Consider the following 26,834-nt stretch of genomic DNA (forward strand, 5'->3'; position numbering starts at 1 on the left):
ATTAAAAAAAAAAAAAAAAAAAGGCAGCCTGGAAAAACCTGAGAAAAAGGTAGAGAAGTGCAACAGCTTTCCTGTGAAGCCAGAAATCCTCGCAATGTGTTCAATTAAACCAGAGTCTGACACCTCCTTCACACTATCTCAAGTGAGGTGTCATCCTTCTTAATGCTCCAGAGTCATGTAACAAAATATACTGGGCAGCAGTATATTTGCAAATAGGAGCAAAGGAGATTTGCTGGTTACACTTTTACAGCGTCCCCACCCCCTTCAATACCATGAAAAAGAAAGGCCACCAAGATTTGGATCAGTCCAGGTCTCTCTTAACGGTCAGAAAATGGCTTAAGAATAGCAAAGTTCAGCTCTCTGCCAGCACTTACCCTCTGTATTGGTGCTAGATTATAAACTCTTAACATCCCATGTTCTTATTTTTCTTGTTTTCCAGGCATTTTGGAAGAACCCTGTACACAAGTAACATGATACAGGCACTTTTGTTTCCAGTCAGTTCTCTTACAAAACACTTAAGATCTCAAATCCATCCTGCTGTTATTTTTTTCCTATTCCACCGTCTTTCTTAATCTGTTGTTTGTGATGTAATCTGCTCCAGTCAGCAGGACTCTCCTTCAGTGTATTTCTCTCCCATTTGACCTCATATAACACTGTTGTAGTTTGACCATCTGTTCTAGACCCCCTGCCCAAAGATCTTTTCAGAAACAATCTGCTTTTGCACATTCCAGATGTTTAAAGAAATTACTTTCCCAGAGAACGGAAGAAGACCTGCTAAGGAGACAATCTCTACAAGTGCCATGATAGGATCATGCCTGACTATGCTTCCCTCAAAACCCCAAAGCAAAGCCATTCACCAGAAAGTTATCAGGACCCAGAAAGTTTAGACATACAGTAGGAATAATAAGTGTTATGTGCAATTCTCCTACCATGCCATTATTAAGTTTATACAGTGCATGAGTTAAGGATTACTCCTGTAAACAACATGGCATAAAAAATATAGCTGAACCAGAAAGCTATGTTATTACAACACAGGATGGATGTTTGAGGTGCACACTGGAACAATTGAGTGAGCATATTCATGCTTACCACATTAAAGTGCTCTTATTGATACTTGCCAAATACTCATCGAGCAAGGAGAATTAAAAGCAGGAACCTCAAAAAAGCCCTTTAGCCAAGAGAGTCATAGGACATGTTAATGTGAAGGGTTTTTTCCACAGTAGTAGGCTACAGTTTCTCTTAGAATCTGGTTTCAAATTTGATGAAATAGGATTCTGCAAGAAACTCTATACCACCTCACAGAAGCTCCCGTCATACACTGACCTCTAGTGTAATAAAGATTCAAGACATCAGAAGTCTCTTTAAAGCCTAGAATTATCAAACTATTTTCCCAATGCTCTGAAGGACATTTTCATGCACTTAGACTGAAAAGAAGGGTCTCACAGGATTACTCTCAACTGTTTAACAAAACTGGAGCATGGGTAAAGGAAGCTACATAACTTAAAATTGTTCTAAGGACATGAAGCTACTGCTATGCTTATATAAAATCATTTACATCAAAGCTGCATTTAACTACTTTGAACACCAGCTTAATTTAAGACCTAAACATTCTGGACACACAGAATTACTTCCTAACTACATTTTTACAAAGTTCAATTAAAAAAAAAATTAAATAGAAACACTGGGCTTCGGCAAGTCCTGTACTGGACAAAGCACAATTATATCAGCCCAGGTTCTGCATCAGACTTTCAGAGGGCATGTGGATGGAACTGCTGACTGAGATGTACTGACTGTAGCCAGCATTCAAGGCAAGAAGTCTGCTGGAAATGTGATATAAAAATCCTCATGGATCCTCATTCACTCACTAGAGACATATGGCTCAGAGAGTCAGCTGGGGGGGCAGGGTAGGCTCTCAGGGAGCCCAGGCCAACTGTAGTGAAACTGTAGCTGGTTAATTTTAACCAAAAGCTTTTGAAAATTAAAAAAGACAACAATCCACTACATTAGTTTTAAAACTATCAACTTAAAATTCAAACAAAAACATTTCTCCCACCAACTTTAACTATTAAAGTATATGCATTTTCTAATAAGCTAACTATAGCTTTATGATAAAAATTTTTTAATTAAAGTATAGCAAATTCTAAGACAGCACAACTGAATAGGACAATTAAAACAGACGTCACAATTATTTACAGCTTGTATACTACTTCTATCCGAGTCCTAAGTACCTATCCTAAGCACCTGATTCTGGACAAAAAATGCCAAAAACTTTTCCTGAATTTCAGACAATTTTCTTACACATCCTTTAAAAGCAGGGTGCCATTCAGAAGCTGTTTCAAAGTGAAGTGACACTTCCAAAGCATCCAAGTTTCCAATGTCTGTACACACTGCCTCTAAACATGTGTGTGGCTGTGTTGGAACAAGAGCTTTTATGTGCACTCAAGAGTAGAAGCCCTAAAAAACTGAGATCTCTTGAGCAAGACATTAAAAGTTTGAGAAATACTAAGTTCAAAAAGATTTAAGCACAGCATGAATACAGCCTTCAACATTTGAAGGAAAAATTCAGAAATCAGAGATAGCTGTTTGAAAATAAGTTCAGATCAACTGAAGGAGGTCCTTTACACCTGAGCTCCCAGATTTGAGTCTGTGACGATAACTTAGAAAGTAAGGACTGAGTCTGTAAGACTCAATTCTAGCTGTGAGTACCAGAAATCTGTACATCTCCATCTGCACTGACAACATCTGAAAGACTAGCTTTGCATTATTTAAAAACCAAACAAACTACTGAATGATGAAGCTAAACATCTAAAGTTTCAGACCACGTTTGAAATACATGCAAGTCACTAGGAAGACAACTGTTTCTATCACACTTGCCTTCTGCACAACAGTGAGCTCCTTGCCACCCCAACAATGAATTCCATCTCAACAGAGGTTGTGACCTGCATCCCAAAGTCTGCTTTTTTGGATGTATTGTATCCTGCAATCTAAACCCAGCAGCTTCTCTTGTCAGACTGCAGTGATAGCACCAAGTATACAAAAGTACAGTACCCCTCATGCAGTTTTATAAGCAGTCTAGAAGAAATGGGTTTCATAGCTACTGATCCAGAACACTGAAGTTCAAGTCTTATAGGTAAGAATTGCTTTCTTTTTAACATCACAGTCATTTTATAATCAAAATTTCTTACTCCAGCTACAGCACATAGTCAAACAGTAGCACTTGGGGTTTACAAGAATATTGGTCACTACGTAAAATCATTTCAGGCAGAGTTAGGAATAAGATTTGTGTTTCAATATGTGAGGTCAGAGCCACTCAGCCACACTTCATTTCCAATTCAAGTACGCCAGCTCAGCCAGCTACTTACCTAACATGTAGCCCATACATGACTAAGACAAAGAACTATATCAAGAAATCCCTTATCCTAAACTGTAATTTCTATCCACTATGAGCTTGCCACTGACTGGGAAAGCACAATACCTCTCTCCCAGTCCAAAGGAGGCAACAGTTAATGCATAAAACACATCAGATAGACCTCTGAGTGTGTTTTGATGTCTTGCACAACAGACCCTTGCCATTGTATTTCACAGAATGTGTTCTTCCAACTATTTTTTCCCTAATTTTTTTGTATTTAATGCATGTGGTGTTGGGAATGACTGTTAGAACAGTGATGTGCATCAGTACCCAGATGTTCCACATTTGTCAAGTCACATGAACCTTGTGGCTAAGACCCAACCATTAAAAGTCTAAAAATCCTCCTACATAAAAACCCACATGATGCATTTGTTCCTAGAAGAACATTAGACAACATACTAGATTGTGGAGACAGATTTCTCCAATATTGTTCTTCTTTTAAGAAAAAAACAAAGCTCCAACTAGCTTTCTTTTGTTTCAAGAAGTAAAAAAGGATACACAAAAATTAAGTCAATTGGTAGCTTGACAAAATTTGCCAGGAGAAAGACCTTAAAATTCAATTAACTGTAATATGCAGTGTAAAGAAAATGCACGTTACATATAATCATATCCAGAACTAATTTTTGACAGCCCTTTTTCCAAAGAAGCTGAAAAAACCCAGGAATGAAGCAGACAGCTTCATAACCAGCACAGAGTTCCAAATTCTTCACTCAAAGAAGCTTCCCAGTTTATTCCTTTCAAAACGGATTCAAACAAAAAGATGCAGAAATAGATGTCAGAATACATGACACCTAAGGTCTCCCCTAAGACCCTTACATTCAGCACTGCCTTAATGGTAAGAATCATAGCTTGGAATGCTGCATCTAGCTAGAAATTTGCATTGTCCAGGGTTAGTAAAATACTCCATTCTAAATCTTTTACTAAGCCACTGAAAAAAGGTCACACAGCAGATTGTGAGTTACCAGACTATTGCACACAGACTGATGTTTTCCCAAGCTGGCAACATAACTCCTCAGAAGGATTTGTTTCAACACCCATACATGGGTAGGAACACCTCCCACTAGACCATATTACTCAAAGCCCCATCCAACCTGGCCTTGAACACATCCAGGGATGGGGTCTCCACGACCTCTCTGGGCAATGTGTTCCTGTGTTTCACCACTCTCATAGTGAATAATTTCTTCCTAATAATCTAACCTAAATTGACCCTCTTCCATTTTAAGGCCAATGCCCCTCATTCTGTCACTACATACCCTTGTAAAAAGTTCCTCTCCAGCTTTCTTGTAAGCCCCCTTCAGGTACTGGAAGGCTGCTGTAAGGTATCCCTGGAGCCTCCTTTTCTCCAGGCTGAATAAGCCCAACTCTCAGCCTGTGTTCATAGGAGAGGTGTTCCAAGCCCACTGATTACATTCGTGGCCCTCCTCTGTACTTGCTCCAAGAGCTCTATGTCCTTCTTGTGTTGGAGGCTCCAGAACTGGACACAGTGCTCCAGGTGGGGGTCTCACAAGAACAGATTAGAGGGGGAGAATCAGCTCCTTTTACCTGCTGGCCATGATTCTTTTGATGCATCCCAGGATACAGTTTGATTTCTGGAGTGCAAGTACACACTGCCAGCTTATGTTGAGGTTTTCCTCAAGTATCACCCCCAAGTCCTTCTCCTCAGAGTTGTTTTCGACCCAGTTTCCACCCAATCTGTGTTTGTGTTTGGGTTTGGGACTGCCCCAACCCAGGTGCAGAACCTTGCACTTGACCTTGTTGAACTTCATGCAGTTTGCATGAGCCCACTGCTCAAGCCTTTCAAGATCCATCTGGATGGCATCCCTCCCCTCCAGCACGCTCACCTCACCACACAGCTTGGTATCATCAGCAAACCTGCTGAAGGTGTACTCAGTTCCATGGTTTATGTCACCAAAAAATATGCTAAACAGCACCAGTCTAAGTACCAGCTCTTGAGGAATGTCACTCACAACTGGTCTCCATTTTGACACTGAGCTTTTTACCACAACTCAGAATGTGACCAACCAGTCAGTTCCTTACCCAAGTTTCAAACACTAATTCCTGAGCTATTTTTATTAAGATGCAGTAACCCTTCAACATAATCATGCTGTAGGTGACAGATCAACGTCTACCCAACAATCACATTTCTAACAGGAAGTTATCTGAAATTAATTATGAATTCTTCATTAAATGCATCCAGCTTACAACAGAAGATTTACAGTTCTGAAGACCAGCTCAGTACATTTGGATTTTGGCATACACTAGAAAGCATCTACTAATTCATACATCAGTGTTTGCATCCAAACAATAAATTCAAGTGAAATAAATCTAAACCATTCCTATGGCATGTGACAGGCCTCTGCTCAGCACCCTAGAACAGGAGAGAGATGGTTTCAATTTCTTGCTGACAGAAACTTGTGTGATCTTGGAGAATTCACTGGGGTTGGTCTATGGGTCCCACAGCAATCTCATCCAGCTGCTGGCTGCCAGATTCCCACTGTATCCCTTCCTGAGTCTATCCCTTCCCTGCTCCACAACATGTGTGCTGCACTGACTCATTTCAGACCAGAAACCATAAAAATAATTTACTTGTTTCCTTATACATTAAACACATGACTCAGTATAAGGGTCAGAAAAACAGAGTGGTACCAAGGGGGAAGCTGGTACATGTGGATGAGAGCATGGTGGCTACTACCACAATCCAGCTCCTGGTGTATCACTCAAGATGAAAAGAACTCTCCAGTTTCATAGGGATCTGGTGAGGATAAATAACTAAAGTTAAAAAGCCACAGATTCACATTAGCACACTGGAGCAGTTTTTTAGTTTATATGCCCAAAGAAGGGATTTTTTCCACAGAATACCCATTTTGGACAAGTCTGTGGCTCCCATCACCCAAATTTCTAAGTTCCTTTGGGACTTTGAGACTTACTGAAGTAAAATGAAGCTTATAGAGGGATCTATGCTGAGGCAGGAGATTCAAGGACAAGCCTCTGTTTTGCAGGAAACTTCAGTACAAGGGAGGTAGGAGGGAACAGACACAGAAAGGTCCTTCCCCTCTACAAGTCTACATGCTCAACAAGACCACTGTGTGCTGCTGTTTCCGTACTTCCTTCTATACTTGTGTGTGGGGTGATGTGAACAAGTGCAATCCAAATTACCTTTGCAGCTTTATCTCAGTCACACAACACTTAGCTATGAAAAAAAAGAAAAGGGAAGACACCATCTTCAGGAGGTTCCCTTGATAAAATTTCTCCAAAAGCTGAATCTCATCTGTCCGTTTCAAGAAATGTCAAATCCATTTTTAAAGCACCCCAAAGAGGAGTTACAGCTTCCTAAGATGCATTGATGGCAGTGGCTATACATCCACTGCTATTGGATACATCCACTGCTATCCACCTCTTTCTCAGCTATCCCTCCACCAGGGAGGGATGTTCTGGTGAGCAATTTTTCTAGGTTGCTGAAAGTGTTTTCTTCACAGTTCGTTTGTTGGCATAGCTGTTGTAGTTAGACAGAATGTATCAGAACAGAGATGTCTTAATAGTATCAAGTAGGACCAGAAACATCACAACAGATTTTCATTTTATTAGCACAATGAGAATACAGGAGACAGAAAATATTTAGCAACATATATTAACTAGCAGAATAAGAAACAAAAGCTCTCTCAACATTTAAATGCTATTTCAAATTATAAAAGTGGCCTGGTGTAAACACAGCATGATTGGTAAAGAAATTCAGCATATATCTAATCATAAGTTTCTTTCCTAGACATTCTTTCTACAACTATCATGTAATACCTCATGCACTGTTTAAAGTAAAAAACTGAGAAGTAGCCATTAACCCATTTGCAAAACCTTAAGTAGACTCTGGAGCCTTTAGTCTCCTTGTTTGTTTTATGAAATCACATCACAAACAATCCAGTCTTATTCCTGAGCTAAGCTTTGGAAATTTTACTCACTTAATGAACTACATAATTATGTTAGAGATTATATAGTCCTGTGGGACTTGCGTAGTTCCTTGCTAACTCTTTCTCTCCTATTAAAAACCTTATGTTGCTTACAGCTTATTTATGAACTTAAGTTCTTTTGTTTTAAGCTAGCTTTCTCAAATTATAGCTTAAGTCTAAGAACAGATCAATTTTGTGGTGTCCTTCGTTGTCACCAATAGCAGCCTTTTTAGTCACTAATGCAGCTGTGAATACTGTATGTAGCAGGTAATAGTCTGATTTGAATGCAAGCAGTCATTACCATTTAGTTTGCCAGTTTTGCATCAGTCTGTTCAGGATATATTTATGGTGTTTGGCAGGCTATTAAAGAGCTGAGGGGGAGAAGCAAGCATGATAGCAGCTCTTGTTGAAGAGGAAAGTTATATATGATTATTACAACACGAGAAGCACTTGTGGTAAGATTGAACATCTTCAGAGTGAAGTAGTCTGTCTATGCTGACAAAATTCAGTTTTGAAAATGGAAGCAAGTATCATATGCTAGAACACCAGTAATACTGGAAGAACCATAGTTTGATTGTTTTGCATGTCATTTAGCAGCTGGTGGGAAAAGGCTTCCAACAGAACAAGTGATAGAAGTACATCCTTGCCTCATTTAACTCCTGGGAAAGCCGGGCTGCGATTTTCGCAGCATGTTTACTGCAATCACCACCCGGAGGCCTTATCATTGCTGGCAAGCTCAGTGAGCACTCCTTTCCTCCTGCCTCACTGCTGGGCAGGACACCTAAACAAGAAGCAGACCTCCCTGTTTTGAGTGCTTGAGAAAGTGCAGCACAGACACCCCAGCTCAGCCCTGGACCGCACAAGGGTGTGCACTCTTGCTTTTCCCCGACTCCATGCAAATTCCTAACCTACATGCTTAGGACAGATGTTCAGCTTGACAGGTTGCCAGCAGCAGGGAAGTGCATTTTCTGAAATACACACAAAGAGCTATAACAGAAAGGGAAAATTTTACTCTTTAAATTGGATTTTAGAGCGAATTTTAGTGTTTAAATGACTGAGAGATGTGGGGGTTTTTTAGGCCCCTAACAAGCTTCTGAAAAGCTAGACACATCTTAGGCAATTCCCTCTCAGCTAGGTAACCTGCTGTGCTGAATGTGGAAGGGTAAGAACCCCAGTGAGTACAGAGCAACTACTTGCATCACTTTTGAATTTCATCTAAGAGTGTCCTGAGACAGAAATGTGTACTATAGTTAGAGCTTCAGTCATGAGTTCCAAGTACAAGTCACATTGCGTGAGCTCTCCTTGGCACGCTCTCTCCTTAATCTTCAGCTTGAACTCCTTCCTCATCTTTTACATATCACTTATATATACCAAAAAGCCAAGTACTGGCTGCATAAACTAGTTCATTCCCCAAATTCAATTTAAAAATTTAAGTGTAGAATTGCCATATGCTTTAGATAAAATGAGTGTGGGCAACCCAGTGAGTGAGAGTGGTCTAAAGTCTACACAGCACCCTTCATACAGGTTTCCCTGACTGTACATTCAAGTAACTTCAGCAACTTTGACTAGGATACAGATGGCAAACAGAAGATTCCTTTTATATGTGTAAACCAGCTGCCATTGATTCAAGTCACATTATTCCATCTTGAACTCATATCAGAACATAGTCAAACACCGATGTTTGATGACAACCGCAGTAAATTGTCATTCTCAACTGTGACCCTGAGCAAGAACATCTTCAACTTCCCAAATTTTCTCATAAAGCCCTAGAAATAGAGCACACTTTAATTAAATAAATTCTAATCTTAGCCAAAGTAAAATATTATCTTAGATTTAAAGGTTTCATTCTTCAATAAGCTCCTACAAGTAAAATGAGGCAACAGAGGTAGGTTTCATTACATTCTCTTTGCTCTTTTGGCAGGAGCATCAGCTATTTAGGACATCTTCTGAAAGGGCTTAAAAATCAAATTACAATGTTCTTAGACTTGTCAAGTAGCAACACTTGGGAAAGATATATTTTAACAGCATGTAAACCAATGACTTCTGCCAACCAATTTGAGTACTATGGAGCAGATTTCCACATATGCTCATTAGATTGTCTTCCAAGTTCTTAAAATGAATTATTTGAAACTTTCCTTCAGGCTTAAAGACATTTGCATGTTCTGATTTAATATGAACAGCAGTTTCTCCTTCAGAAGGCACATACAATTATGCCACAGATTACAGTTGACTACCTCTTCATGAAAACCTCCCATGTATTCAAGACTTCAATACTAATTAACTTTTATTTGATTTGCCTAGTTTCTCTCACATTTTACATCCATGTCACCTCCCTTTTGTAACTTAAGTCTATGGCATTTAAGTGTAGGAGAAATACTGAAAATCAGATGCATCATTTGTCTCTAAAAGACCTCACAGACAAGATTTGAGCACATTTTGGGTGAGTAATTACTTAGTTAGTCCAAAGCCATTAGTAGTATGACATATTCACTGTTTTAAAGATGCTGAACTACTTATAAGCTATCACAACTGTTTACCACAGGACTGTAAAGGAACAGACTTGGTTGATCAAGCACAGAAAGCAGCATGCAGTAATGGAGGCGATGGTAGCTTCACCACTGAATTCCAGCTCATCATAAGAAGCACTTGCAGTTTCAAACTTGCCAGGACTGACAAAATAGATAACAGAGACAAGTGTCAAATTAAAAAAAAAAATTAACATTTTTTTTAAAAGACAGTTATACATATAGTAATTGGGTTTGGTTTGTTTTTGTTTGGTTTTTTTTTGACCTTCATTAGGCCTTTACCTTTAGAGACAAATTTGTATCATTCACATAACTCATGCACTCCTTCCAAACTCATTCCACTGCTCTACTCCATTCTTCAATGGTGTACAAACCAAAAAATTGAATATAAACAAGAAGAACTTCTTTTCTTTTGGCCAGAAAAGAAAGATGATGTAAATATGGTGAAAGGAGAAGATTTGGTGGAGGTCAGGTAAAGGCAGATGTGCTAGAGTGGTCCTAACTCCAAGTGCTTTGCCAGCAAAGGTGGAAGTGGTAAATCCAGGAATGTCCTATACAAATAAAAAGTGTGACAGGGAGGGAAGAACACACTATGTTTCAAGTCTTTGCTGAATACAAGCCCTCTTCCCTAAACAGGGCAACTGGGGTTCATTTCAAAGTCTTCAGCTGTACAACAGACCAGGTTTCCATTAAATTGGAAACGATCATGTATCACACATTATAAAACCTGGCAGGTAGCTCCATTTTTAGTTATATTCAGCTATACTCTAAGATCTGCTCTGCACAGACATATTAGTACGTGTTCTTTTTACATCTCTGCAAAGGAAGAATAGAACTTGGACTTGGCAGATTCATTGGCCATTTCCTGCCTAAGCTAGACTAGAAGGTACAACAACTCTGTACCAAAGCAGCATCATTCAGCAGCTCAGCACAGCAATGGCAGAATTGAATTGTAATTCAGAATTTAGAATCCACAGTCATCTCTCCTCATCAGGTTGTTATGCACCACCCTAAAATGCACAGGCACATCATACAGCTCCAACTGCAAGCTATCTCAGCTGCTGGAATTATGTGGATCAACTGGACATGGCCTGAGTGTATAGCAACAAAGCCTTCGTAGCAAGTTACAGAGGAACACACAGCCAAAAGAAACAAAGAAAACCCTCTAAACACCCAAGAACAGACTAATGACAGAAACAGCTGATAAAACCCCAAATAGAATGAGTTGAACATCCTACCAAAGATAACAGTCACAACTAATTACAGTCTTTAGAAGGGTCAGATTTGGAAATGGAAGGAATATTAAACATACAGCTCTCAGACAAGGCAGAAGGACAAGACTAATGCTGCGTGGTCACTAACAAGTAGGTCATGCACCAGCTTATTCAGATATACACTTCATGTATTCAAGGCACATTCCCTGTGTTTAGTTTTACTTCCTGGGCTTGAGCATCTCTTGAAAGCATGACTGAAAACATCACCCTCATTAATGAAATGAATTTCATTAAAAAGAAATACATGTAAGAATTCCTAAAGTTTAAAAAAAATGTATTTGTAACAAAACAACATAGAGACATACCAGATTCATGGATCCTATTGCATTGCTGTTCACCCAGGTGAACAGAATTTTCAAAAAAAAGCTCAAGCTGTTAGTGACAAAATTACACTAGAGTGGAGAACTGAAAAACTCTTTCAGTTCTATGATCATCTTCTGATCTGCAAAACCCCAAAGTTTCTCACATTTCTCAACAATTGAGACAGCTCTTTTCACTAAGCACTTATGGACCAAGACCGAAGACTTACTTATCCATGAGAGCAAGAGCTCCTCAAGGTTTTGGCAATGGATCATGCCACAGAGAAAACAAACAAAAAAGAGGAAAAATAAGGCAAGAGCGGTAGGTAAGATGAAGCAAGTCTCTCAAGTTCCTAAGACAAGTGGAACATGAAAGTGACACTTGAGAATTAGGTGCACACACAAAACCCATGCTTTTTCTAAGCAACAGCACTCAATACAGCAGAGGATTAAAAAACCGAACACAATACTCTATCTGCCATGAACGAAGTAATACCAGATCTTGTGCTCAAGGATCAAAGCAAGTTTGGATTCTCCTCCTTCCTTAAATTCAAGCTAACTATTTATACAGAATGAATTAAATAGATAGTGTAATTAAATATGGAGAAAATATAAAGTAACATTTGTGAACATAATCCAAACAGTTCCAACTAAGTTCTAGCAGCACGTTTCAGGATAGGGGTCCCCCATGTAACATTTGTGAACTTAAACCTGGCAGGGCAATGAGACAGCAAACAGCTTAAGTGCTACAAGCTGTGCTCAGCTGCTGTAAAATGTTGGAGAATGTTCCCGAATGCTCCCAAAAAGGCAGGGGGTGTGACCCCTTTGCCATGCCCAACCCCATGTTTGAGGGGCCAATTAGATTGGCCCATAATTCTGTGCTACCTGCACCAGGGATTTGCTGTGCTACAGATAAACACACTGGGTGTCCAATAATACATTATATTGGTGTGTGGTGGCGGGGGTGTGGTCTCAGAAACACTATATAAGTAAAAGTTACTGCACAATAAAGTTGAAGCTTGTTTACCAACCATATTGGTTGCACTAGTTTTCCCTCACCGTTTTCCAACACTCAGTTACCAGACCTTGCAGCTCAGCTAAGCAGAGAGGGCACCTCTGTAAACAATTAACAATGGAACTTCTCTAAACAACATGGACTTGGCTATGGAGATGTTACCTTGAGTCAAATTCTCAGATCTGAATTGGACAATAGGATCACCAGACACACACAAAAAACCAAAAATAAACAAACAAACAAAAAATGAAAAACCAACCAACCAACCAAACAAAAAAGAAAACAGTAAGAATCTTTTTAGGGAGCTCCTCAAAATGAAACCTGTGACATAGGTTTGTTTATACAAGTGAAGTTCAAGGCAGTCAAGCAGTTGCACTCTGCTCATTGCTAAATGCTCTGAAATCAATTTCATTCACCCATAATCCAGGACACCCTCCTGGGTCTGGAGCTTAACACAACCACGAGTCTCCCCTCTGCACAATGGATGTGCATCTACCACCCAATGAAGTGACAAATCAAGCAGTTTTGGTTTGGGCTGTAGTCTGTGGGGTTTTTTGCTTAAACTCAAATACTTCGATTTATTTATAATGAGCAAAAGTAAAGTACAGCGGTCCTTTTTTTATTTTGGTCAAAAATGTATATATGAATTATTCTGGAGAATGTACTGATAGTACAGCACAGCCTTCTCTAAAATACTGAGGCAATTCAACACCTGCAGCAATCAACACAGCCAGCTCAGGTGTCCTATGCAAACAAAGCCTAGCAATAATCTGTAGATCTTGGTCTGGAAGATGATGGCTTAGGAGACAAGACTCCTGTCCTGTGAGGTAGGTGTGCAGGGTTGGTCAGAAGCAGTCAAGTTGCCAAGCTGCACCTTTGATGCTATGAAGTCCGCAGGCAGAAGCAATGGTTTTGTTAAAACTGGGATAGCAGTTCCCAGGAAGCTGAACACTTGGAACTGACAATGCACCAAGCTGTCTTGTTACATCAAATTACTTTGTTTCAAGACAGAGTTTATAAACAACCAGCTTTTACCCTATATTCAAGTGTATGAGAAATTAAAAAAAACCCAGGAGCAGGTTGCCACAACTCTTGTTGCCAAATCTGCATTAGTGGCAGTGTTGAGAAGTTACAAAGACAGGAATCGGATCATTGCTGGGATGTTTCCAACCAGATACTTGTATTCTGCTAACTCAAACAAGACATTTTTTCTACTTGGTGCAAAAATAAATCCCCATTGTAAAACTAGGTGAAAAAGCAGGACTTCACTGAGGATCAAAAGTCAGAGCCATCCAGGTTCCATAGCACATATTACTCTCTAATAAACTTAGGTACTCAGTGCAAGTGTAACAAAGCATCCCAAAACTTCCTTGTTGTATCAAACATGCATAATTATTTCAAATCTCCTTCCCTCCTCGCATTTCTTCCTCATTCACTTTAATTTACTCCATCCCTACCAAAGAGACATGTTGTTGCCATGACTATTTTAACTCCAAAATGCAGCTGCTTGTTCTGTCTTTACAAGATCTTAGATGTTGTCATAGCATCTTTACAGTTTGATGGACAAGAATCTGCAATTTCAGATTAATAATAGGCAAACATAATCAAAACCCTAAAAGGCAACAATACAAAGGATACAACACAATGTAACTGCAATAGTTACTGGGCTTTCTCAGCTGTGATCTTTCCTGAAAAGTGTAGAACTTCCCTTAAAGAAACAACTTTTTAAAAAATAGTGTGACAGGGAGTTGCAAATAAAAAGAAAAGCAAATCAACCCCAGCATTTTAAACTTCAAATAAACACTATTTCAGTGTTCCATTTGAAAGTCTGTCTTTGTCAAATAACAGCTGAAAGGTGCAATGAGAAAACCCAGGTTCAGACACAGATCCCATTTGATGGTGTGTGAAGAACACGTACTTTTTTGATGCTTCAGCATGAAAACCAAGGCTTTGAAGTAAGGAGCTGACTGAGAGACCTTGTGCCCAGCAGGGAGTGGGGACAGAGAAGGAACTGAGGGTTGGTGGCACATCTCCACTGCACCAGCTTAAACATGCATCGGAGGTTTGAGAGCTTCCTTCATTCCCTAACACAGCAGAACACTGATGTGCTGACCCAACAACAAAAACCCCAGATAAAGCAGTTTAGGAAGTTGAAGGAGTGGGCTAGAGCCACCCCAGAATAATCAGCAGATGCCTACAGCTGGCAGCAGGAAGGAAAGAGGGAAATGGGAGGAACAGGGAGCTGTTAAGAGTCAAACCTTCATCTACAAAATGGTATTATTCCTAAGCCACACACACACAAAGAGCTGGTCTGAAAACTGTAATATATGTTTCAAAGCTCATTAAAATTGCCTCTAAAACAGTTTTCAGATTGGAGTTTTAGTGGGAGAAGGGATATAATTTCTCTATACCACCCTACAAAGTCTGCCCCTTCTAGAAAGAAGCTGAGGCTCCACAGAGTAACTTCACTATCCTGTGCAGGGAACATTCAGTAATATAGTAATAATACTGTAAATAGCTTTTACAATAAAAATATGCAAACTGAATAGCTCTCGGGAGACAAACCACAACTGAGAGGGGGCAGCAAACACTGAGGCTACTGGAAAAGTCCCAGAGCCTAAGGAGGTCAGTGTGTGCACCATGATTTCCAGAAGCAAGGGAGCAAGCCAAGGGTAGCACACTAACAGGATGCTGCTAGGGCTGGATCCCAGAAGCTGGATCCCTGCACAGCATGAGACAGAGAACCTATTTTATGCACACTCTTACAGTAGAAAAAACTTAACTTGACCTAGTTTAGTAAATTCTTAAAACTCTGCCAAAGCATTGTCCAGAGAACATAAGACATGGATACTAGAAAATTCCTGCTCTCAGAAATCAGACTTTCAAGGAGTCATTTAACTTCTCTTTATCTTTATTTATTTGTAGTATTTTTAGGTTGTAGAAAGAGCAACAGCTACATAGGTATAGTATAAAGGCAAGAATTGTTCAGGCTTGGGGAAATCAGACTCTAGACACATCATGACAGATGTCCTGCCTTAAATAGCAGCAGTAACGTTCCAGCACTTGAGAGCCCAGCTAACACTTCAAAATAGTAGAAAGTATAAAACATTGAGGATGATGTGATAAACTGTTTCATACAAGTAACCTGCATTGAAAATAAAAATTTTTTAAATTATTATTGCTAGCTTAGATAATTTGCTACATCTCCACCCATCTTCTTTCTTCTTTTGTTAAAAAGAAAACCAAGACAATCGTGCTATGAAATTTGAGTTATACTCTTGTTAATGTACTTGAAATGAACAAATTAAGGATGCAGTTCTCAGTTAAGAGAGGTTTATCTTTGGTGAAGTCTGGAAAACTGATCGCTTAAATTACAGAACAGGAATTTTTCTTAAAGGAAGGAAAAAGAGAAAAGAAAAAAAATTTAAAAATTGAGAAGACCAGGTCATAAAGAAAGGGGGATATAAAGCATAATGAATATATATAGTCTTGGTGAAGTGACACAAATAATTTTTCCATTCACCTGAACCTGAACTTCCTAGCCTATATTGCACATATCACACTCTAGTGGTATGCAAATGACATTCACATTGCACACAAGTGTTGGCCAAGTGTTACCAAGGACTGTGCACAAGCACATGTATGTAGATGCGTGTGTGTGTGTCTGTGTCTGTGTGTGTGTGTCTGTGTGTATGTCTGTGTGTGTGTGTTCACACTGAGTGGTGCTGATCCAGGAGATACCCAGCCACCACAGAGGATTTCAAGTACACCAGTTTCAGAAATCCTAACAAAGCAACTCAAACACATTGCTGTATTTAATACAGGGATCAAGTTCTGTTGCTCCAACTGTCATACTTATAGACTTGAGGGGGTAAAAATAATTGAGAATTAAAGATGGTCTCAGGCTTGTAGGTATTTGACAACTATCCAAGTCCCAACAGCACGCACAGTGAATACAAGTGACTGGAAACATTCGAGCAAGTGATCTCCTGTTTATCAAAAGAGTAGCATGTCTTAGAGCAGCTCTCTGGAGGCCACACCAAAAACACTGGAACATTCTGAACAACTTTAGTACACAAAACTAATGACTGTTTTACAAGAGTTAGAAGTTTTCCACAATAAGAATTTGTGGTTTCCTGTGCATGAAAGGATGCCAATTCATACCAGCTTGTTCATGGAAAAAATTTTTTCAAGACTTCCTTAAGAAATCAACATCTGTAATACCAAGATTACTCATTTTGTTTCAGTGAAGACTTTTGTGATTATAAGTTCTCATGTCAGTCTTTGCTTAAGAAACATTTAATGAAGTAGCATTTGTTTTATTGGAAGGACACTGTCTATTATTGCATTATGAAAGTACATTTGTATGTTACTCTAGGAACTTCTACAATTCTACAATAATTGTAGTTCTTGAAGATGGTATTTAAGGTGTTCCCTCTCTTTATTACACTTGGAAATACCTTTTGGCAAGGCTTAAGTTCAGCACAAAACCACTCTGGCACGCAGCTTCCATACCTCACACACATAAATACATATATGCATTCTGAGGTTTTGCATTTGATTTCAGCAGCTCACATTTGGCAAGCACCTCCTAGGAGCCCAGAAAGAGCATGTCCAAGCAAATACTGCCTTAAAGATTTATTTTAAGAGGCTACTAGGTCAAGATTCCAGTAGTAGGTAAGATGAAACAAAATCACTGGTAACTTCTTTTCCACAGCTCCTGACTGGAAGGCAGATTAGGTTCCCAAACCAGGGAATGGAAATTTACATCTCACCTGGAATGTTTCATCTGCCCTCTCCCTGCCCACACAAATCACTTCAAGCTGTCTGTGGCTGTACTGTCCCAGCAGGGTACACTACACAGTACATTCCAGACATGAAGTTTATTATGGAGGTATTAGCTGAGCATTCCCCTCTTAAACCACAAATTTTAAGAACCTGAAATGCATACCTAGCAGTAGTTAGTTATGCTATAGTTAGCTTTTTTTTATGTAAGTCTGAGGAAGTTGTTTAACTGGGTTCAGTGCCACTTAAACTCAAAGTTCATTTTATTCGGTGTTATTTAATTTCAACCTAGAAGAATTAAACTTGCATTCCATACCAGGATTCCATATAAACAACTTATTTCCATACTCCAGGCTTTTGCTTGCTTCAGGAAACCAGAACAACTTTGTTGCCAACCCACAAAAAAACCCAAAACAAAACAACAAAAAAAAGAGTGTTTACATGCAAGTTGTAAAGTCAGGCATGTACCAAATATTATGAAGACAAGACAAACAAGTGTATTTGAGAAAAAAAACAAATCCTTTGTCTGTCAACTATTGGCACTCTATAATACAACAGGAAGGACAAGGATAGCATCCAGGAGAGGTCTGGGGCAATGCCATGATCAGAGTGTTTATAGAGTTCTAGGGAATCTTTGCTCTGTGAGATTTGCAAGGGGCAAGTTTTGTACAATCTCCTTTGCAGTAACATTTGTCACAGCACATACTTTAAACCACAAATTACAGAATACTCTGACTAAAGTAATTTAAGCCGAAAGCCACCAGTATGATCTAATCAGAAATACATATGCTAAATAGTCAGTCTTGTGGAGTAAGGTGGAAGAAGAAACAGTTTCTTAGAAGTTAACACCTTTAAGATGAGAGGAGAGGGCAGCCTCACAGGCAGCACACAAACAAGGCAAAACATCCAGAACACAGGTAACTATAACAGGCAGCCCCAGCAACAACAGCCTAAGCCAGAACCTTACTGAGACATAACACTGCAGAAAATGTACTTTGTTTTCCTTCTGTAATTCTTTTCATTATTGCAACTTTTGTTTAAGTAAACTTCTGTTAAACCCTTGAAACTTTCCGGCGATAAGAGGTGATTGTGTCTCTTTGCTCCGGGGTGCCACACACATGGCTGATGAGCTATATACAGGGAAGAGTCAGGATCTGCACAGCCTGTGAGACAGCAGCACCCAAGCTCGCCAGCGTGCAAGACAACCCACAGTAAGAGCTGCAACCTCCCTGGAGAGAAACAATTTAAATTGCCAAAATTAGAGATGACAGCTCTCATCACACATCAAGCTGTGGCTTGGGGGAATAACTCTACCTGATGCTGCTCTATTTCTCTCTTAAAATTAACACATACTGTAATTTTGAGTTTTAGAGAGCAGTGGAAGAGTCAGTGATGTGAGGCAGGCAACCAAGCACTTACCGCTAGCTGTGCAAAGGAAATCATTAACAACAGAAAGCCAAGCAAACAAAAACAAACAAACAAAACCCCAAAATCCCACAAAAACCAATAAACAACACCCTCCCCACACACAATACCCCCAATGGAATAATTTAAGTTACATTTTCAGAACAGCGATTTCCCTGCTGTTGGAAATGCTGCTCTCCTGTGCAATCCACAAGGTCTCCTCCTCTGTTAAACCTTACAGCTGTCAGCTCTCCTGCAATTGGAAGGCATTACATGGAGAGACATGTCCTTAAATTGGCTGGAAGGGCAATTCAAAGTTTAGAGGAAACTTTAAAATAAATATTTTCCCCTGCAGGGGATGGAGCAAATTTAAGTCAAGTTGATAACACTGACAGAATCTTTCATTTAACAGAAAGAAGAGAAAAAAACCTCTCTCAAATGCTCTGTCTTTACACCTTCCCAGAACTTTCATCAACTTTACCAAGTAGTTTTTGGAGATGGGTGAGGGAGTAACCCCTTCTTTTTCCCTCATTGCTTTTAAACATGTTTAGCAATTACTGCTACATAAAGTCTTAACACTTAATTTCCCACCACCTTCCATGAGAAATAAATTTCTTTCTCCTAAAGCCTTTAATAAATGAAAACTTTTTATTACTCAAATACCGTCATCCTCCTCTGCTCAGCTGAAGACACACCAACAATTTTTTATTTCTCTAATTCTACTCCTCTTGACCTCCTCTATGTCCATTTCCTATATTCACTCCAAAGGGGCTTACAAATTAATCAGCAGCACTTAAAAAAACAGGAGGCACACTCCCTGACCTTCCCTGACAGATGTTCTTCCTCCATTCTCCATGCATCTTTCCCTGCCCTCAGTATTACACTCAGTTGTCTTCCTCTGTTTTTGAAACAAGGATAGTTTGTTGTTCTGGATGACAACCTCTGTTACCTGTTTCCTGAAGAACTGCTCATTCATATAGTTATTAAATCCAGAATACACATTAGTTGCTACATTTTCTTACTAACTACACATTCTAAGCTAATACCCATGACTTTGCTCAGCCAAAGAAACTATGTATCTAATATTATAATTTGAAACTGTACGGCTGTATTTCTGCCATGATTTCAGCCAAATACCGATTTTGTACTCCAGCACTGGGTCTGAAAGAGTAATTTGCAGAAGACAAGAGCAACCATCTAGCCAAAGAGTGTTACAACTTCTTTAAAGACACCAGCATTACAATGGAAAAGTTGTGGAAACTCTCAGCTATTTGGAGATAGCAAAAACAGATCCGGAATCAAGACTTCGAAATCAAGCCTTAAATCATTAGGCTTCTCTTATATTTTTGTTTTTACAGGGCAAGGCTCTAGTATTAACCCAGAGTCATCCTATCCTCTTTAAGCGTAATTTAGGTAGTATTAATGTTTACCACAAATACGAAAACTACAGACAGCTAGGATAGAGTAGACCTGGAGGGAAATAAAAAAAAAAAAAAAAATAAAAAAAATAAAAAAATAAAAAAAAAAAAAAAAAAAAAAAAAAAAGAAGGAGAGAGGAGGAAATAAATGTTTCAATCTGTCACCTGAAAATTTCCTCTCTGAATAATAGGGTTTTCCGACCAGTTAAAATGGCCTGCCTGGGGCAGGGGCAACCTTTTCTCCTATCAACAGCAAGAATGCACAAGTTATTCCCTTCCTGTCTCCTTCAGCAAGAAATGATTCACACAGCCAGGAACATTCACATTTACATGCTTCAACTACAACTGTATTACATACACTTTCAAGAAGTCTTATTCATGTCCTTGTATGGGAGTATGGAACACCAGTTATTGAAACCAGTTCGAGCCTCTGAAAACTTAGCTTTACTGCTATCATTTTTAACAATCACATTTAACAATCTCTTGCAGCAACCAAGTGCATGTTCCTTCCCAACCTATTCTACAATGTCAGTTTAAAATTTTAGCTAAATGTTTATAACAGTAACTTCAGTCATTAGGACTAAATGACTTGAACTTACTCTGTTCAAAATTTTCCTTGAAGTTCACAATATGAAGATACTCTGCCTTTTAACTTCTGTGTCTCCAGGGAGATAGTTATGGATTCACTGCTGCAGAAAAGAGGAGTTAAACCACACAAAATATTTTCTGGCCCTTTCCTGTCCCTTTCATGGCAGAAGCATCAGTCTGGATGGAAAAATCCAGAAAGCAGAGCTCAGCCAATGGTCCTTCACCTGGACTGACCATTCACAGCAGATAAAAGGCATTTCAGGGACCCTGTTTGTTCCTCAACATCTGATATAAGCAGTGCTGCCACTGAAAAAAAAACCTGGCAAATGAAGGTGTTAGCTGATGAGAGTAGAAGAGGCCTTCTTAAACTAAATATTGTTCAGAGAAGGGGAGAAACAAAAGACTTCTTGACACGCCTTTCAGGGGCACCTTTTCATACTCCAGTTCTTTTGGATTCATTACTAGCACTGGCTGTGAATGTTCATATATATATGTAAACAGAACTGTAGTTTGTATTTGTAACAAATCTAAAAAGTAAGATTTTTATGTGATCTATCCAACCAATGGCAAAGAAAACTTCTGGCAACTTTGATACAGTAAGAACAGTCAGCTCTTAAGTATATAAGAAGGAGGAGAGGGGCTTCCAGCACCTAGCATTTAGCAAAGAAGTCAATTTTATCTCCACTAATACTTAACACCAGAGAAACAAATGCAGCTACAGTTGCCTGTATTAAGCAGCTGGCAAGCTCAGAGATGGAAAAGTTGTGGAACAGCTGGGGAATGCGAGACCCTTTTGAACAGGCTGCTATGTGATCCAAAATAATGGTGCATGTTTACACACAACACAATGGCAGCAACAGCCAAGTGCAGGTCTGCTGAATGCACTGCAGCTGCTCCTTCTCCCAGACAAGGCACAGCAAGCAGATACAAAGGAGTTCATATTCACAAAAATATGGCTTTCATCTTAAAAGGCAGCAGTTAGATTTCCAAAATAGACAGCTGGCCTTCCAAACTGGACTAAACCATACAAGATTCTGTATTAGAAGCTACCCTTTAAAACAAGTCTGGATTAGGGTCGTAGAGCTTCCAAGCTGCTGCTACTTTACCACCAAACGTTTCCAACAAAGCATTATTCAGACCAAAAGGTTGCCATATAACATATAAAACACTTCACTCGTGACAGTATTTTCCAGCTAGCATCAGGAAGACAGATCCATTCATACTGATACTTTCTATATAGACACTAACTACACAGATGTTTTCTATCCACTTTAGAGAAAGATGTTCAGAAAGAGAGGGTCTGAATAAAAACAGGCTATTTTACAGCTTTTTTACACTAGTGTTTGCACATTAATGTAAAAGTTGGCACCAGAAGACAATACATGCCACTGCTTACACATAGATAGAAGGATAATCCTTATCTGCTGCTGCTTGTGCAATGACTGACAGCACGCTGCAAGGAAAGCTCATTTGTTTCACAATTGCCATCTGAAGGCAATACAATTTTTACACTGACTTGCACAAAAATTGCATCATCTTATCTCAAGCAATCTTCCCACTTTTCAAGTCTCAGAAGCACAGTATCAGTAGTGCCATCTGTCTTGCTCAAGACAAACGATGATTAAATGGTGCTAACAAACTGGCTACTACTTTGTATCATAACTGTACTTCTCCTAACTATGCTAGGCACCAAAACAGTTAGTAATGGAATGTTTCAATCCACTGCATCCTAATTAAAAATAGTATAACTCAAAAAAAAACCATTTTGACAGAGTAGGAAAGAGATGGCATTGAAAGATTAGCTCTTCTACCTCCCCTGCACATAGCCATTAATGTGGCTTAATCCCAGTTAAGAGCTATTCAGAATATGATGGTTAAAACTGGACAAAGACAGCTGTCATAGCAACTATAACAGATGCAGGCACAATTTTTAACCCCCTTCTCTTATACAAAGAAAAATGCTACTAATAGCCATCACAGGAAGGAGGATTTTGAAATAAGAGTTGCAAGATTCTGCTTTGCAATTAATGGGACTCTGTCAATGGTAAGCACATCTCTCAGCACAGCTAGACAAGAAAATGCCTCATCTGCACACTTCAATTTCAGACTTCTAATAGGCTTTCTAGTGAAAGCCTTTTGTGAACAAAGACGTATTTCTAAGAAATTCCCCATATAAATGTGACATACATACGGGATGAAGAAGGAAAATAAGTATATTCTTGAGTCACACTTCCAGAAAAGATGTTAGTGGTACTAAAACACTATAATGCTAAGCACCCTTCTTGCAGGCAAGGCAATAACAGGCATGCTGCCTTTTCTCCAGAGTTTTGAACCACTTTTGCTACCCTGATTTATCCACACTACTCTCATGTCTAAGTCTTGTTCTCAAAATAAAATTAAGAATGGAAGCTTGAGACAAGTGCAGGATATTGGAATGAGTTAAAGCATCAGTGACGCTTATCACAGTTCAGCAAAGTGGTGGTCAACCTACCTACATGAGCAAGTGAGATGTGAGTGATCTGTACCACCCATAAGCTGCACTGAACCTCTCCCTAACTACTCTCCATACTCACCATAATGGATTACTTTTTCACCGTAGACCACAATAATAAATTAAACAAAACACAAACCCCAAACTAAATCAGAAAACCACAAGGAAACAAGGAACTCTAGTTCCTCAACAATTAGTCTCGACTAAATTAATTACTGCAATAAAGGACAAAGTCTATCTTAAATTTCTAATGCCGTCCTTCTCAGGTACATACAAAGTAAGTGTATTTCATCCTTTGGTTCCAGTCTTCTTTGTAACGAAACCACATATTATAGTGTGTTTGCAATTAAAAGACCTAACAGGGTATTTCTGTGGATGAATGGCAGGGCGAAGTTTCATCTTTCTAAGAAGTTCTCTGTAACAAGCATTTTTCATGTGGATATACACTCAGCTCTTTCACAAAATATTTACTATCACAATTATTTGCCACAGAGGAATTAGGAAAACAAATCTTATAATAAAGACAAGGATAAGCTATTAGAACTGTACGCAGATAAAGTTTTTGTAAAAAAAATTAGGAGGTACATCTACACCAAAGTTTACTTGCCATAACAAAGATTTCCCTACCATGTAGATCTCCTGACAGCCATGTCCCAACAGGCTCCAAATCGTTTATACACATACCAAGTATTGTTCAAAGCAGACTTGCTTTAAGCAAGATTAAATACCTGTTCAGTTTGAGCTGTCCCAGTGCCAGCATAAACTACACCAAACTAGTTCAGACAGTTATCCCGCCAGGCACCAATGGCCTTTGAAACTCCCAGCACCCCAGAATCTACTGCTTCTGGGAATTATGCCAGAAGCTGTGGGATAGCTCTCCACAGAGGACGTTACAAATTAAATATTTTAGAAGTGTGCTTGTGTTTACATGGAGCAAGGCTGCAACAGTTCAGCATATGAGTCAGCGTGGTTTGCAGCCACACTGAGCAGTGCAGTTGGGAACTGTAAATTTTCTAGGGAAACAAAAGAAGGTGAAGTGATTCCCCCAGGGGAATACAGCCAGGCTGCACCTAGCAGGAACTAATACTCACCTGAAGACAGGAATTTTGTTCAGAACTTCACTGCTGAAAAGCCTGTGATTTTCCTGTGGTCGTTGCAGAGGTTTCTGCACAGCACACACATTTTAGTCCTGCCTGTATCAGAGTTTAGCCATGCTATCATGGGTAGCTAAGCTTACAGGCATGCACATCCACACTAGGATATAGTTCTGAAGACTTTTGATCACACTCTACTCCTTTAAAGTGAAAGTTGAAGTGTATTTCCTATCATGTAGGCAAAAAGAAATTTTGAATACATCTCACTTAATCCAATAAAAGCCAACAAAGTCTTTGGAGAGGTAAGCAAAACAACAGAAAAAGAGTGACCTACCCTAGTGCATCTAACCATGGTGTCACCTATGGCCAGATGAACCAGGACAAGACCCTTTCATCGAGGCCACGAGACAGAGGAAAACAGGATGACATCTCAAGTCTCTGAATGTCCCACCAGGGAAGAACTTCTCATGGCAGGAGCAGCTTTCAGGCCTGTGTTTCAGGGGCTGAGTACATTACCACTATTCCTTCCACAAAAGACATCTCTGTCTCATGGAGGCTTGATGGAGACCATGAAGAAAACAGGACTGAAAACACAGGCTGGATGGAGCCCTACCACCACTGGTTACACAGGGCAGCACATCCTCAACTTGAACTTTGAAACTTTCAGATCAGAGGTAATGACACCTCAATGCAGAATACACACAGTTCTGTTCTAAACCTCATTATCCACATGAAAGAGTCAAGAGAGGCTTCTATTTTCAAATGGTTTTTGTTTTCATTTTGAACACAAGACATTAAGATAATTACAGGCTGAGAACATTTTTCAGTATTTTATATTTTGGTTACTCTTAAATAAACACACTTCCTGTGATAAAAATAACCAGACTTGTTCAGAACAATTTCTACAGGTTATCAGAGCGATTGTTTGCACACTCGAAAGAACTACTACATATCTACCAAGGATAAGTGTACTGTCTTTCTGCACATGATGCTGAGCTAAAATCAGTCTATGACAACACTAACAACTGTCAAAGACTCCCCCTACCAAAACTAAATGAACAACTTTCACCTCCTAATTGCTTCCCAGGCCTCATGCTGCTGCCCCTGACAAGCAATAAACTTGAAGTTCACTCAAATCTTCACAAGACCACTTAAGTCTTAGGAGAGACAGTCATAATCTACATTCACGTGCAGACTTATTAAGAAGCATTATTGCTAAAATGGACACAAAAGTGTCATTAAGTAGTTAACTCTACAGCACTGAGTGTCCATGTAAAACCCTACTGCACTCAGAACCATCAGCACATACTAGTCGGTTTTCCCTATTAATTGTAATTATTCATTGTTTCACCTCTTCCTAACCATCTAATTGTTTGGGGAAGTTCAGAAACCAAGTCAGGGCAAACTGCAATCCTACTGCTGACTCCTTTAAGCCAAAGAAGGTAAGAACCCAACTCCTCCAAGAGAGCCATTGGAGCTGTGGGTTTGCTGTGTCCCTGCATCAGCAAACAAGTACCCTGTTGATTTTGTCAGCCTTTTCCAGTACCCCGCTGGGCTGCACCCACCCAGGATCCTGAAGTCCCTCTTTCTTTACGCCACACGTGCACACTGCTGCCGATGCCTTTCCCCCACCCCCCAACCCCTCCCCAGCTGAGAGACAAAACTCCAAAAATTTCACGGCCCCGCTGCAAAGCGGCCCTTGCTCCCTTGCAATAGGCGAGCACCCTCTGCCGCGCCTGCAGCTCACTGCTCCGCCGGCTGCGGGGACGGCCCCGCACAGCGCCCGCCGCCCTGACCCGCGCTCCCCGCAGCGCGCCCGCCCCGGCACGGAGCCGAAGGGTCCCCCCACCTCCCGGCCCTTGCTGCCGCCCGGCCCCCGGGCTTTGCCCGGTAGCAGCAGGTGCTCCCGCAGCCCGTGCGGGGATCACAGAGAGGGCAGGAGCCCCCCGTGCTCCACATGTTGCTGCGCCGAGGAGAAAGCCCAGAGCCGAGTGACAGCTCGGCCCCAGGCAGGGGGGGAGAAGGGAGGAAGCGGGGAAGTTTCGTGCGGCACCTTCGAGACGGAAACCCGCGCCCTGGACGGGCGAGGAGCCCGAGACGCCTCGTCGGAGCCGGCGGCAGCGCCCGCCCCGATCCCGCGCGGGTTTCCCTCCCGTGAGGAAGGGGCGGCGAGCGCGGCCGCCGCCACTCACCTCACAGCCGGCAGCTCGAGGGCAGCCACAGCCTCCGCCGGCCTCCGTCCGACCGACCGCCCGTCCCTCCGACCGGCCGGCGGGGCGGAGTGAGGCGGGGGGAGGCGGGGGGAGGTGGGGGGAGGCGGCGCGGCCCCCCGCGGCAGGGGGACGTCCGGGGCGAGGCGGAGCAGCGCCCGGCGGGGGATGGCCGAGCTCCTCAACCCCGCTCCCCTCAGCGCCCCGGAGCGCTGCGGACGTGACGGACCCCGGCGGACACGCGGGGAGCAGCAGCCGCGCAGCGCTACACGGCCCCACGCGGGACGGGACGGGGCGGGACGGGACGAGGCGGGGCGGAGCGGGATGGGACGGGGCGGGACGCGCCCCTCGGACGCGCCCCTCGCAGCGGCCCCGGCCCCG

The 26,834-nt window shown here is 40.8% G+C and overlaps 1 protein-coding gene across 4 annotated transcripts in view; it reads right to left on the reverse strand.

The window, feature by feature from the left end:
• Positions 1–26,537, reverse strand: part of SVIL (supervillin) — a 138,479-nt gene extending 111,942 nt beyond the window's left edge. For 3 of the 4 annotated variants that reach the window (XM_071734922.1, XM_071734920.1, XM_071734909.1), the window contains exon 1: positions 26,436–26,537. The gene's annotated coding sequence lies outside the window, so the exon portion shown is untranslated. Of the gene's footprint in view, positions 1–26,296; positions 26,316–26,435 lie in introns of those variants that run through there. The other variant, XM_071734910.1, reaches the window with a different exon arrangement.
• Between the last annotated feature and the right edge of the window lie 297 nt (positions 26,538–26,834).

The sequence above is a fragment of the Heliangelus exortis genome, chromosome 2 (assembly GCF_036169615.1).
Source record: "Heliangelus exortis chromosome 2, bHelExo1.hap1, whole genome shotgun sequence".
NCBI classification, from domain to species: domain Eukaryota; kingdom Metazoa; phylum Chordata; class Aves; order Apodiformes; family Trochilidae; genus Heliangelus; species Heliangelus exortis.